Here is a 12,624-nt window from a genome sequence, read left to right as displayed (position 1 = left end):
AAACGTGATGAAAATCATTGATGTAGATCATAAAAAGAAGAGCTCCAAGAACAGATCACCGAGGCACTCCACAATTAAGTGGAAAAACAGCAGAGGTGCTGGACCTCAGCTTAATATTTTGCGATCTCTTTTCTAAAGAAACTCGACAGTAAGTATAGAAGATAATCCCAATTCTATATGATTCTAATTCTTTCTTAGTATATAGTGATCAACAGTGTCGAATGCTTTCTTTAGAGTTAGGAAATACGGCAAGGAAATGCGAGGATCATAACCATGCGTCAAATCAACTCTAATAGTTTTGGTAATATGAATTTACGCCTCTATAGTCGACTTTTTAAGCCTGAATACGAACTGATTAAAAAAGAACAAATTAAAGTATGCAAAGTAGTGCTTTAATCGTTTGTAAAAAACGCACTCAAAAAATTTGTTTACAGATGGAAGCAAAGAAATTGCTCGATAATTGTTAGGATTATCTTTGCCTCCATTTTTGTATAGCGTCACTACCTTTGCACATTTGGACTCTGCTGGAAATGTACCCGAGCAAAATATCTTCATTTGTTAAATTCACCAGCGGACCACTGGATACAGTTCCTAGTATTTTAATTACCACATTGGTTAGGTCATCAACACAAGAGGAGGTAAATGCTCGCAAAAAGTTTTTTGTTTCTTCCATTTCGCCAGAGGTAACAGGTTTGAAGGTCATTGAAAAACCAAAATAATCGAGAGCAACAGGTTTGCGGTGATCGATAACATTAGAGTGCTGCCGACCAATGCTGGAGAAAAACTCATTAAAAACTGAAGCAATATCTATTTTTTCCAATAACAATTTCCTTGGCGGAAATCTGAATAAGTATTGATTGTGTTTTGTTTTTGCCCATAACCAAGTTTATTGTTTCGAAAAATTTCTTGGGGTTTTCTATACTCTTTACAATTTGCGTTGTATAATGTTTTATTTTTGCATATCGAATGAATCTTTTTGATAAGTTTTATATAGACTTGTACTTTTCTGCTAGAGTTCTTGAAGAGGGATGATGATTAACTTGCTTCCGAATACGCTTGCGCTTCGACATAAGGTTTTTAAAAGAATAATTCATCCATAGAAATGATTGTTCAGACTTTCTCTTGAAAAAACGCCGGGGAGCGAAAATGTTTACCGCATTATGTATAGTGCACGTTATCGAATCGATGTCTACCCTGTCTAGGTTTTCGGAATGCTCACATAAAAATTCTCGAAAACCGTTCCATTTTTTAAATATCCGATCGTTTTCTATTTTCGAAGGAAGTTGGATCCTTTTTACTACTGACAACAAGATCAATGAAAACAGGGAAATGATCTGTTATAGAGGACCCGATTATTCCAGAACCTTTTACTTTTGGAGAAGGGATAATCGTTGAGATGTGATCGAGCAAAGAATAAGAACTTTTGGTAACTTAAGATGGATTTTGATTGACTTGCTGGAAGTTACGGATGCTAATTAGATTCAATTAACTCTGCAAAAGAGCAGATGATTGCAAAATGTCAATATTAAAATCACGCAAGACAATCCACTCCCGACTACTGCCAGCTACCGATTCCATTAAGGAGTCGAACTCCTCAACGAACTCTGCAACTTTTGATTTAGTAGGCCGATAGATAATCAGAATGCCGAGTTTGATATTTTCATAGGTGATAGACACTTTGAGGGTGCTAATTAACAGCTGAGTCCTCAAAAACAGTCGCAGCACTTTCGGAAACAAGAAGGCTTATACCTCCTCCTCCGGTTTGTCTATTTTTAGTTAATAATATGCTGGAAATCACATTGAGTCTATGTACTCCTGGTCATTCAGATAAGTTTCATTTAAAGCTATGACAATCGATTTGACTTTTAAAGAACATAGAAACAGACGCAATTTGTCATACTGGCACTTGAGAGTGTGAATTTTAAAGTGTAGCACCAGACATAATTTATATTAAGGAGTGAGCACCGACCTTTAGTTTAGTTTCCGGTTGAGATATCACTGTTGGGAGAGAAAATGCTGTTGAGAAAAACAAAAACAAACGTCGTTGAAAAAATAGTTGACAAAATGGCAACAATCAAAGAGATTGATTCTCTGTTCCACCTTTTTGTTATTCTGACATGTAATGATGCTGCCTTCTTTAATTCTCAGGGACTCGATCCTTTGATCAGTTTTCATCATAAAGAAGAACCGCAAAAGTGGGGCTGTGAGGTTTTTGTAATTTTTAGCTTCTTTCGTCTTTGATGCTTTAGCTAGTTTTTTCTTGTTTTAAAGGATATTGACTTTTGCAATACAATTCGCGAATCGCACAATCAGGTCGTGTTTCTTTGTCGGGAGTCTATCAGCAATTGAGATATCTTGCTCACTTATTTCACTTTGAAAGAATCTTCCAAGTTTGACGACTTTAGCGACGCTAGCCTGAGAAGTCTCAGGGCCCCTTGTTCCATTCTGGTCAATTCTGGCTTCAGGCAAACCACTGCGCTGCAATTTTCCTCTCCTGTTGTATTCTTGCAAATCTTCAGAAAGGGCCAAAGTTTTGAGATCAGTTTTGTTAACACCGCTGATAAGTTTTTGCTCCAGCTCGTCCTGTAGCTCTCTTCATTTTTTGCAAATGCATTGTCGATTGTCTTTTTGGCCTTCATCCTGAATTTTTGCAATAAAAGTTGGCATTTTTTTCAAAAGACACCTTGATAGTGGATTCCACAAACTTTTGTACCGTAGCTTTAATAACTTTAACCATTTCCTCGTTTTTTTGCGAGCATTAGTTAGTGGACTTAGCACAACTGCGGTTCTCTTCTCTCCAATTGCTGTTGGTCATGACGTTGGCATTTGCGCCGGGAAAATTGGCTGTGGATCAGTTGTTTCATGCGTCTGAATTTCAGGATGTTCAGTTTCAGGGTTTTCAATTTCAATGGAAGAGGGCGTTTTCAACATCTCCGTCTGTGAAGCTATTTAATAAGTTTATCACAAATATATGCTAAATTGTGTTGTAAAATTGAACAGTTTTTTAAAGCACGGGTTTGGACGGTAACCAAGTTTTTTAGCGTCTATTGTGGCAGCTTTCAGCAATTTTCAGTCAATATCTGTTTTCATGAAAAACGGGGCATGTCTTACTGTTTGGGCAAGAAAAACGTGCTTCGTAATATAAATAAAAACAATCAGTAATTGCAAATCAACAAGGTGCGACTGAATCAAGTTTTTTGACATAAAGTCAATACAAAACAATTCTTTTTTAATACTAAAGAGTTTTCAATTTTAGTTCCTTTCTCTTTTGTTTGTTTCAACTGCGCTAAGAAATTTTCTTGCATGAATTAGGTTGCTCTCCAAGTTGATAGTGTCTTCTACTAGCGTTTTAAAAATAAATGCAGTCCCAGAGATCACAGACTTCTGATCAGACGCACTAAAACGCACACCTCTTGATTATGCACTCGAAATTACGTCGTTGAGATCTGTCGTACGCAAGTGAAATTGCGTACTTGATCTTGAGTCGCGAGTTGCGTTTATGTTTTATGTCCTACTTGCGCGGCGATTGCGCTTTACACAATTTCTAATTGAATCCGCTTAGCGAATCGCTTGGTGATTATTCGTCTACTTTACTTGATCCGTAAAGACAATTAATGAAGAATAAGTTAAATTGAGCAACTGTACGCGAAGTGCAAAACTAAGAGAATGAAAATTAAGGAAACTGGTATTCCAGAAGTCATAACAAACGTGAACAATAATTTCCCGCTATGGGAGATGGGAACAACAGACTAGCATGTGAAATAACATTGACTTGTACACATGCCCCTCAGGAATAAGTACTCTAAATAAATTAAGTACATCGTATAATAAATATACTGCACTGAAATAATTTATGATGTATGACATTTCTCCCGCTTCAATGAAAATTAAAATTGCGTAAAATAAAATTTTAATAACAATATGAATAATATTAATACTTATTCACCGGTTAAATAGTATCAACAATATTTTTACTGGTTATCATAGCTAGTCATAAATATTAATGTATCAAGTTTTAGTTAATCAGAGTTTTTCACATGTCTTCTTCATCAATGATGAGCTCATTTGAAGTACTGTGATCTGCTGGTCGTATACGGGGGTCTGTCGGTGATACCTGTCCTATGATAGGCGAGGGAAAGTCGTTTGCTATAGGTTCAACCCGCGTAGCTGTATCAACAATTGTTTGTAAAACCGAAGGTTGTATCGATTCGATATCTCCTACGCGTCGTTTCCTACGAGGTGGAGCAAAGTTCGGGGGACACGAATTAGTGGAGTCACCAGACGAGTCTTCTTTATCGTAACCATAATATTTAGGACTTTTTCTAGTCCGTTTTGTTGCTCTTGTCAGTATATGTGGTAATGTTGTTGTTGTTGGAACCGATGGAGATGACAAGAGTACGTCTGGTTGATTATTAGTAGGAGGGGGTGCAATTAATACTTCTCCAGTTATAATTTGCTGTTCGGGAGCAGCCTCTGGAATTTCGGGTATTACTTGGGGAGCGAAATTTTCCGGTACTTTAGGCATACGTACTCGCATTGCGCGAGCAATGTTGGATTTGTTTGATGATACACCGCTACCAGTTTCTCGTTTGCGGTGCTTCATTTTTCGGTCTCCTTTTTGTATGCGGGTACACTCTTTGATGTGGCTAAGTATCTTGGCCTCAGTTGTCTTCTCGTGCGTGCGGGGTCCTCGACGGTTAATAAATTCAGTTAATTTGGTTTTTCGTTCTTCCCGAGTACCCAATTTCGCAATATCACTATTGCGCACTGTTACTTCCATCTTCCCCGGTTCGAGAATGACAGAAGTGTATTGATCGGTCTTTTGTACCACCGATCCTGGGGCCAACACCTCATACAAACCATCCAGATTTTTCTTGGATCTTTTATGAAGATGTTTCTTTCGGGCAATGTTTAACTGTACGGCGTGTTCTTTCAGAGGAAGTGGACGATGCGCTTGCGTGGTGCGAAGGAAAAGGGATTCATTATCGGTTGCTAGCTGTTTGCGAGTGGTGGCGTCCTTTGTCGCTTTACACATATTGCGTTCGATTTCGTCGTCGCTCCGGCTGTTTCGCCAGTGTTCCTCCGGCAACAATTCATTAGGGGTTACAGTTTCTTCATCTAAATAATGATTCAAAATTTTTTCATAACTTAGATCAGATGATTTTGGTTGAGTACTTATGTTACTAAGTGGTGTATTGGCTTTACGCCCAAAGTGAGATTCGAATGGCGAAAGCTTAGTTGTTTTATGTTTACATATGCGATGCTGGTATATAATTGATTTTAATGCTGCTTTAATGGTGAACAAATTTAATTCTTTATTTGCTTCTTTTATACAAGCCAAGCGTTGTTTAATAGTACCAATAAGTCTTTCAACTAAACCTATTGCACGATGATCGTTTGCCGGAGCTGGTATTAATGTGATATAAATTTTTCATACAAAAATTTTTTACTTGGTTACCTACAAGACAACGAGCTTGGTCTATTCCTAAGGAACGAGGAACTCCATGAGTTTGTATATAATTATCTAAGAATTTTATGACATTCGAGGCATTTGCATTATCAACCAATTCTGCAGAAGGATATTTTGAAAATCTATCAATACATGTTAAAATGTATATTTCATGTTCTTTTTCGTTATTAATGGGCCCTGCAAAATCTAGTTGTATTTCTTGGTTCGGAACTATACATGGTGTATGTGCTTTAAATTGTTTTGCGGGAATAACAGATTTTAAATTTTTACCGATAGCAGTGCAAGATTTGCACTCTATTGCTTCGACAAGCAAATCACGATTCATGTATGGCCACCAGCAGCGCTGAGCCATACATACCATCCCCCAGCTACCTGGGTGACTCGCACGCAAATCGTCAATGAGGGCATCTTTGAGCGCATTCGGAGTGGCCACCTTCTCGTCCATACAAACACACCCGCCAGTCGCATGAAGGTCCCGCCAATAGCTATGGAGATACGGGTTGAGGGCCTTTAGTCGTTTTTCGTCTCCCCGTATTATACAGTCCCGAACCTCCTTCAGAACTGCATCCCTGCTTGTGAGGGATGCGATTAACCCTTTGCTGAACACTTTTCCCACCACTCTTTCAAAAGACATTACTTGGGGGCTATCCGTTAGTGGGGTGCTTAGATTTGAATGAGAGGAGGATCTGCGTGGCGTACTTGTGGTTGCATTGTCTGTAAACGATACGCGGGGCGAAGCTCTTGTTATTCGGGAGGAGATTGATTTTCCCTTTAGAGATGAAGCTTTTTGACTCATTGTTGATGAGAGTTGAGTTTTTTCAATTAAATTCATTGACAGAGAGGAAGACAACTGAATTTCAGGTTGAGTTTGGGCAAAAAGCACTTGTTTGTTGTTTGTTAATTGAGCACGTGAGTTATTTAAAGTATTTGAGTGTGGCTTACTAAAAAAGATGGGAATTTGAGGCTGATTTTTGATTGACAAGTGAGAGTGACTTATTGGTGCAAATTTAGAAGTATTTTGGTAAGCGAGTGACGCTTTTTTGTTTTTACAAGCATTTCAGGCTCAATTTGTACAGAATTAATTGTAAATGGTAGACTATGTGACGCAAATGTAAAATGAATTGGGTATTTAGTAACTTGCTTTGCAGAAGAGGCATCTGAGGAATGCATTCGAGTCTTTTGAGTATTTAATAAAGTATTATGCCTGGCGGGTGTTAATTTGTTAAAAGAAAAGCGTACTCGCGATGCGAGATAGGAAGTGGTATTAATTAATTTAGAATTGTTGACTTTTGAAGTAGGATATGTATGTGCGAATACGGAATTATTTTGAGTTGAATGTACTCGCTGATCATGTGCACTAGTACAATTAATATTATTAGTGGGATGAAGAAATGAGTTATGTTTTTGATCCGCGAATGATTTAGTATTATAAGTTAAGTGTACGCCCGAGGCGTGTTTACTATGCTGATGATTGAATTTAAGGGAGGTTACATTAGAGTTGTATTTTCGCGCCGCGAGATTTGAACTAACATTTGTTAAGCGTACACGCTGGGCGGACTTTATGTCTAAATTAGAGGGCATCTTTGATCGCATTCGGAATGGCCACCTTCTCGTCCATACAAACACACCCGCCAGTCGCATGAAGGTCCCGCCAATAGCTATGGAGATACGGGCTGAGGGCCTATAGTCGTTCTTCATCTCCCCGTATTATACAGTCCCGAACCTCCTTCAGAACTGCATCCCTGCTTGTGAGGGATGCGATTAACCCTTTGCTGAACACTTTTCCCACCACTCTCTCAAAAGACATTACTTGGGGGCTATCCGTTAGTGGGGTGCTTAGATTTGAATGAGAGGAGGATCTGCGTGGCGTACTTGTGGTTGCATTGTCTGTAAACGATACGCGGGGCGAAGCTCTTGTTGTTCGGGAGGAGATTGATTTTCCCTTTAGAGATGAAGTTTTTTGACTCATTGTTGATGAGAGTTGAGTTTTTCAATTAAATTAATTGACAAAGGGGAAGACAACTGAATTTCAGGTTGAGTTTGGGCAAAAAGCACTTGTTTGTTGTTTGTTAATTGAGCACGTGAGTTATTTAAAGTATTTGAGTGTGGCTTACTAAAAAAGGTGGGAATTTGAGGCTGATTTTTGATTGACAAGTGAGAGTGACTTATTGGTGCAAATTTAGAAGTATTTTGGTAAGCGAGTGACGCTTTTCTTGTTTTTTACAAGCATTTGAGGCTCAATTTGTACAGGATTATTGTAAATGGTAGACTATATGACGCAAATGTAAAATGAATTGGGTATTTAGTAAATTGCTTTGCAAAAGAGGCATCTGAGGAATGCATTCGAGTCTTTTGAGTATTTAATAAAGTATTATGCCTGGCGGGTGTTAATTTGTTAAAAGAAAAGCGTACTCGCGATGCGAGATTGGAAGTGGTTTTAATTAATTTAGAAGTGTTGACTTTTGAAGTAGGATATGTATGTGCGAACACGGAATTATTTTGAGTTGAATGTACTCGCTGATCATGTGCACTAGTACAATTAATACTATTAGTGGGATGAAGAAATGAGTTATATTTTTGATCCGCGAATGATTTAGTATTATAAGTTAAGTGTACGCCCGAGGCGTGTTTACTATACTGATGATTGAATTTAAGGGAGGTTACATTAGAGTTGTATTTTCGCGCCGCGAGATTTGAACTAACATTTGTTAAGCGTACACGCTGGGCGGACTTTATGTCTAAATTAGAAGTTTGTTTTGAACATAATTTTGGACTATTGTTTCGCGGGGCGAATAATTCATGAATTTTTGTTTGAGGATTTGGTGTTACGTAATCTATAGTTAAAACTTGTTCAGTATTAGTGGTGGAATTTTTATTTTCACCATCAATATCAATATATAATTTATGAATTGAATGAGCTAAGAGGTTGTGTTTTCGTTGAAGTAATTGGGCATCAGAATGTATGCTTGATAACGTTGCGACTAAAAATTCCTCATCATATTTGGAAACACTTTTTACTGGCTGATATGGATTTCGAGATATGTAATCAACTAGTCCCATCTTCGCGCCAGGTAGATGCTCTATTGAGAATTGATCAAGCAAAAGACGATCAACCCATCGTGATAACCTACTATTGTAACTTTTATTTGATCGATGTTCTTTTAAAATGGAAAGTAATGCGCGGTGATTAGTGATAACAGTGAATTCTTTACCATACAAATAATTTTTAAAATATTCTATGGACCATACTACCCCAAGAAGTTCTAATTTGTTAATACTATAACGTTCTTCACTACTGTTTAAAAAACTTGATGCAAAAAAGATCGGCTTCCAACCGTCAACTGTTAGTTGTTCTAGTGCTGCTCCCAATCCGGAGCGAGAAGCATCACATTTGATTCGTGTTTCGAGTTGGGGGTTATAGTGAATGTTTTCTGTATGATTTGCTATGCGGGTTTTTATGGCATTAAAATGTAGCGTATGAGCGTCAGTCCAAATGTATTTAGTTGACTTACGAAGTAGAGGTCTTAAAAGATGGCAGAGTTGAGCTAGATTGGGAATAAATTTACTAATATAGTGGACTGAATCGAGAAATGAGCGTAATTTTTTGCGTGTATTAGGTGTTTGCAATGACATAATAGAGGATGTTTTAGATTCGAGTGGCGATATCCCGGATTGAGTTATATTATATCCTAACCAGGAAATTTTTTGCTTCGCAAAGTGGCTTTTAGGAAGGTTAATTCGAAGATTATCTGCGTCCAGTTTTTTAAGACAATCTAATACAAGTTGGAAGTGATTATCTTCAGAACCTTTACTTACAATTAAGATGTCGTCTAGGAAACAAAATGTATTTTTAAGACCAATCAAGGTGTAATCCATTGCCTTCTGAAACTCGGCAGGCATGTCTGTAAGACCGTAAAATCCCGTTTTGAATCGATATGTGCCTGTCATGTCACCACTTACAATATTAAAATTACAGTGTTTAGCAGTTTCAGGGTGTAGGTTTAGTTGGCTGTATGCATATTTAAGATCTATAGTAGAGAAAAATATTTGTTCCGCTGGTTCTGTTTTGTAGTTTGTTATTATTTGTGATATGGAATCCATAAGTGTTTCAATATTTGGCATCTGATATTTGTTCTTGTGTATTAATTTATTAAGAGTTTTTGAATCTAATGCTAACTTTATGGTTTGATCTCGTTTGACTGTGATTACAATAGGTGAAAAAAAGTATTGGTCAGAACAGTTATTCAGTTTTTCTATATGTCCCTCTTCAAGAAAATTTTTAATTTCATTATTTACTCGTTCTTGTAAATTAATGGGTATTCTTCTACCCTTTTGGTGTTTTGGCTGAAAATTTCGATGGAATTTAGATTTAACAATGTGTATTTTTGAGCGACCAATACGTGTAATAAGTTGAGGAAATTGTTTTGCAATACGTGTTTTAAATGGACATTGAGATGTGATAGTGTTGACCATACTACCTTCATTTTTTTGGATTTGGGTTACTGATATTCCGAGAGCGTCAAATAGATCTCTACCCACTAGCGGTTTTAGCCCGTCACGGACTACCACAAATTCAGCTTCTTCAAGTCGCCATCCATTGCTCGCAATTGGTGCCTGTATCATACCCGTCACGTTTATGGGTTCGTTTGAAAATGTTTTGAGTTCCTGGGGAGGCGCTATCATCAGCCAACGTGCAAGAGGTGAATTTTCAACAATCTCCGAAGCAAGAGACTCGGGTAAAACACTGCATACACTGCCTGAATCAATGAGAATTCCAACGTGGTTATTACCAATTTGTAAGATGGTATTCTTTGGTTCGATCTGTATTGCGTTACTTGCCATGCTAGCGACCATATTGTCATCTGAGCTATCGTAGTCTGATTCGCATTGCGGGTTATAATTCATATTTTGTATGGCGTTTACCGTTTGGTCAGTTGGAGTTTCTTCAACAGAGTTAACATTAGATCGGGTGGGTTTATTTGATGATGACTTCGGTTTCCTGCTCACTCGCGAAAAATGGTTTTGGAGACCACAGTTATTGCAAGCCTTGCCTCTCGCAATACACTTGACTTTATGATTAGCTGACCAAGTTAAACCACAGTTTCTGCACAGTTGATTTGGTGATCGAGTAAAACTAGATGTAGTCGGCCGTTGATTCGGTGGTCGAAAAGATCGTTGAGGAATTACTGCATTAACTTGCGGAGCAGATTGCGAGTTTGTAATTTGTAGTTGGTTTCTTTGACCTAATTCCATATTTATGGCCAAACGTAATGCTTGGTCTGGTTCTAGAGTTTCCCGCAACAATTCCCGTTGAATTTCCGGATCTAACATAGTTGCAATAAATAAGTCTCTGATAAGAGTATCTTCTTGACTCCCGAGCTCACAATTGTCAGAAAGTTCTTTCAATTTTCCAAAGAAATGTTCGATAGACTCTCTTCTTGTCTGTTTTGGTGAGAAGTACGTACCTATCAAATGTGATATTGCGCTGACGAATAAATGCTGCTTCCATGATTGTCCAAAGTTCTGCTGTTGAGAGACTGTCCATCTTGAGGTGTGGGTTTTGGCTACAAACAATTCGACGTCCTTCAGTGCCCAAACTGAGATATAGCATTGACACAGTCTTTCGATCGGTCTGTGCCCATGGTTTGTCTCCGCACATTATTCCTATCTCCAGTTGTCTCTGACACTGATTTTCTCAGTTCATTTTTGATTGAGCGTTCCTCGCCAATCTTTCCCTATCCGACTGTGCCGATGATCCTGTTATCGTATCCTCATAGATCGGTTCAAGTGGTAGTTGCACTGTTTCGGGTTTTGGTTCCAATAAAGTGTCTAGTGTAATTTTTTCTTTCGCAAGAAGAGCTAACTTGGCCTGCATCTGCCACTTTTCCCATTTCAGCGGAGGGTTTACACTAGGTTTATCTCAAAATGGCTCAATGCCAAGTGGGGTCCGCTTCTGAGTTGCTGACTGCGCCATGTCGTACGCAAGTGAAATTGCGTACTTGATCTTGAGTCGCTAGTTGCGTTTATGTTTTATGTCCTACTTGCGCGGCGAGTGCGCTTTACTCAATTTCTGATTGAATCCGCTTAGCGAATCGCTTGGTGATTATTCGTCTACTTTACTTAATCCGTTAAGACAGTTAATGAAGAATAAGTTAAATTGAGCAACTGTACGCGAAGTGCAAAACTAAGAGAATGAAAATTAAGGCAACTGGTATTCCAGAAGTCATAACAAACGTGAACAATAATTTCCCGCTATGGGAAATGGGAACAACAGACTAGCATGTGAAATAACATTGACTTGTACACATGCCCCTCAGGAATAAGTACACTAAATAAATTAAGTACATCGTATAATAAATTTACTGCACTGAATTAATTTATGATGTTTGACAAGGTCAAAGATAGACTTGAGAGCATCTGATCTCCGGAGAAGCAGTATCAGGCGCAAGTCGTTCTAATGCGACAATTTCAGTCGTAATTGGTCCAATGAGGAGCAACTTTGCGAATTAAGTCTCATCAGCGCCATTTTTGCTTAGAAAATGTGTTTTTTTTTCTCAGGCAAAATTTGATTCAATTTACTCTTTGAACTCTAAGGTTAATAGTTTGCTATAAAATTCAATCTTTATGAAAAGTATTTAATGAATATTCAAGGAAAGATAATGAACCACTCACTGATGATAGGCGCTGTTCTGATCAGACTATTTTTAGCGCAGGTGGCTCTGATCAGAGACCATTGCGAGCACATGATGGTCTATGCCGTGGGGCAGAACTTTAGCAAGCATTATTGCTCCGTTTTCTGCCCTCTCTATGTATTTTTTTGGTAATTAATTGATGTTAACACTTTTATTAGAAATTAATTCTTCTTCTTGGTCATTTTGATTATAGAATGGCCTGATCAGAGACCATTTCGAGCGCAGTATAGTCTGAACAGCGACTATTTTGAGCGCACTTGAATTCAAACGCACTTCAAGCGAATAAAAAAAGTTCAATAACGTTTGAGTCTGATCAGATATCTTCCGTCTGGAACCTGGACAATTTGGCTTTATGCCTCCCAATACAATTTATGCATTGTTATATAGCACATTACTGCAAAAAAATTAGCACGTGCGCTTCGGGGGGGGGGGGGGGGGGAGGGGGCAGAATGTCATACGTCA

The 12,624-nt window shown here is 38.2% G+C and overlaps 1 protein-coding gene across 1 annotated transcript in view; it reads left to right on the top strand.

The window, feature by feature from the left end:
* Positions 1–12,624, top strand: part of LOC142334822 (meiotic recombination protein SPO11-like) — a 40,832-nt gene that overhangs the window by 23,179 nt on the left and 5,029 nt on the right. The window lies entirely within an intron of this gene.

Source organism: Convolutriloba macropyga, chromosome 2, assembly GCF_964194025.1.
Source record: "Convolutriloba macropyga chromosome 2, txConMacr16.3, whole genome shotgun sequence".
Lineage (NCBI taxonomy): Eukaryota > Metazoa > Xenacoelomorpha > Acoela > Convolutidae > Convolutriloba > Convolutriloba macropyga.
The sequence above is the reverse complement of the archived record's forward strand: the minus strand, read 5'-3'. Positions and strand labels throughout refer to the sequence as shown.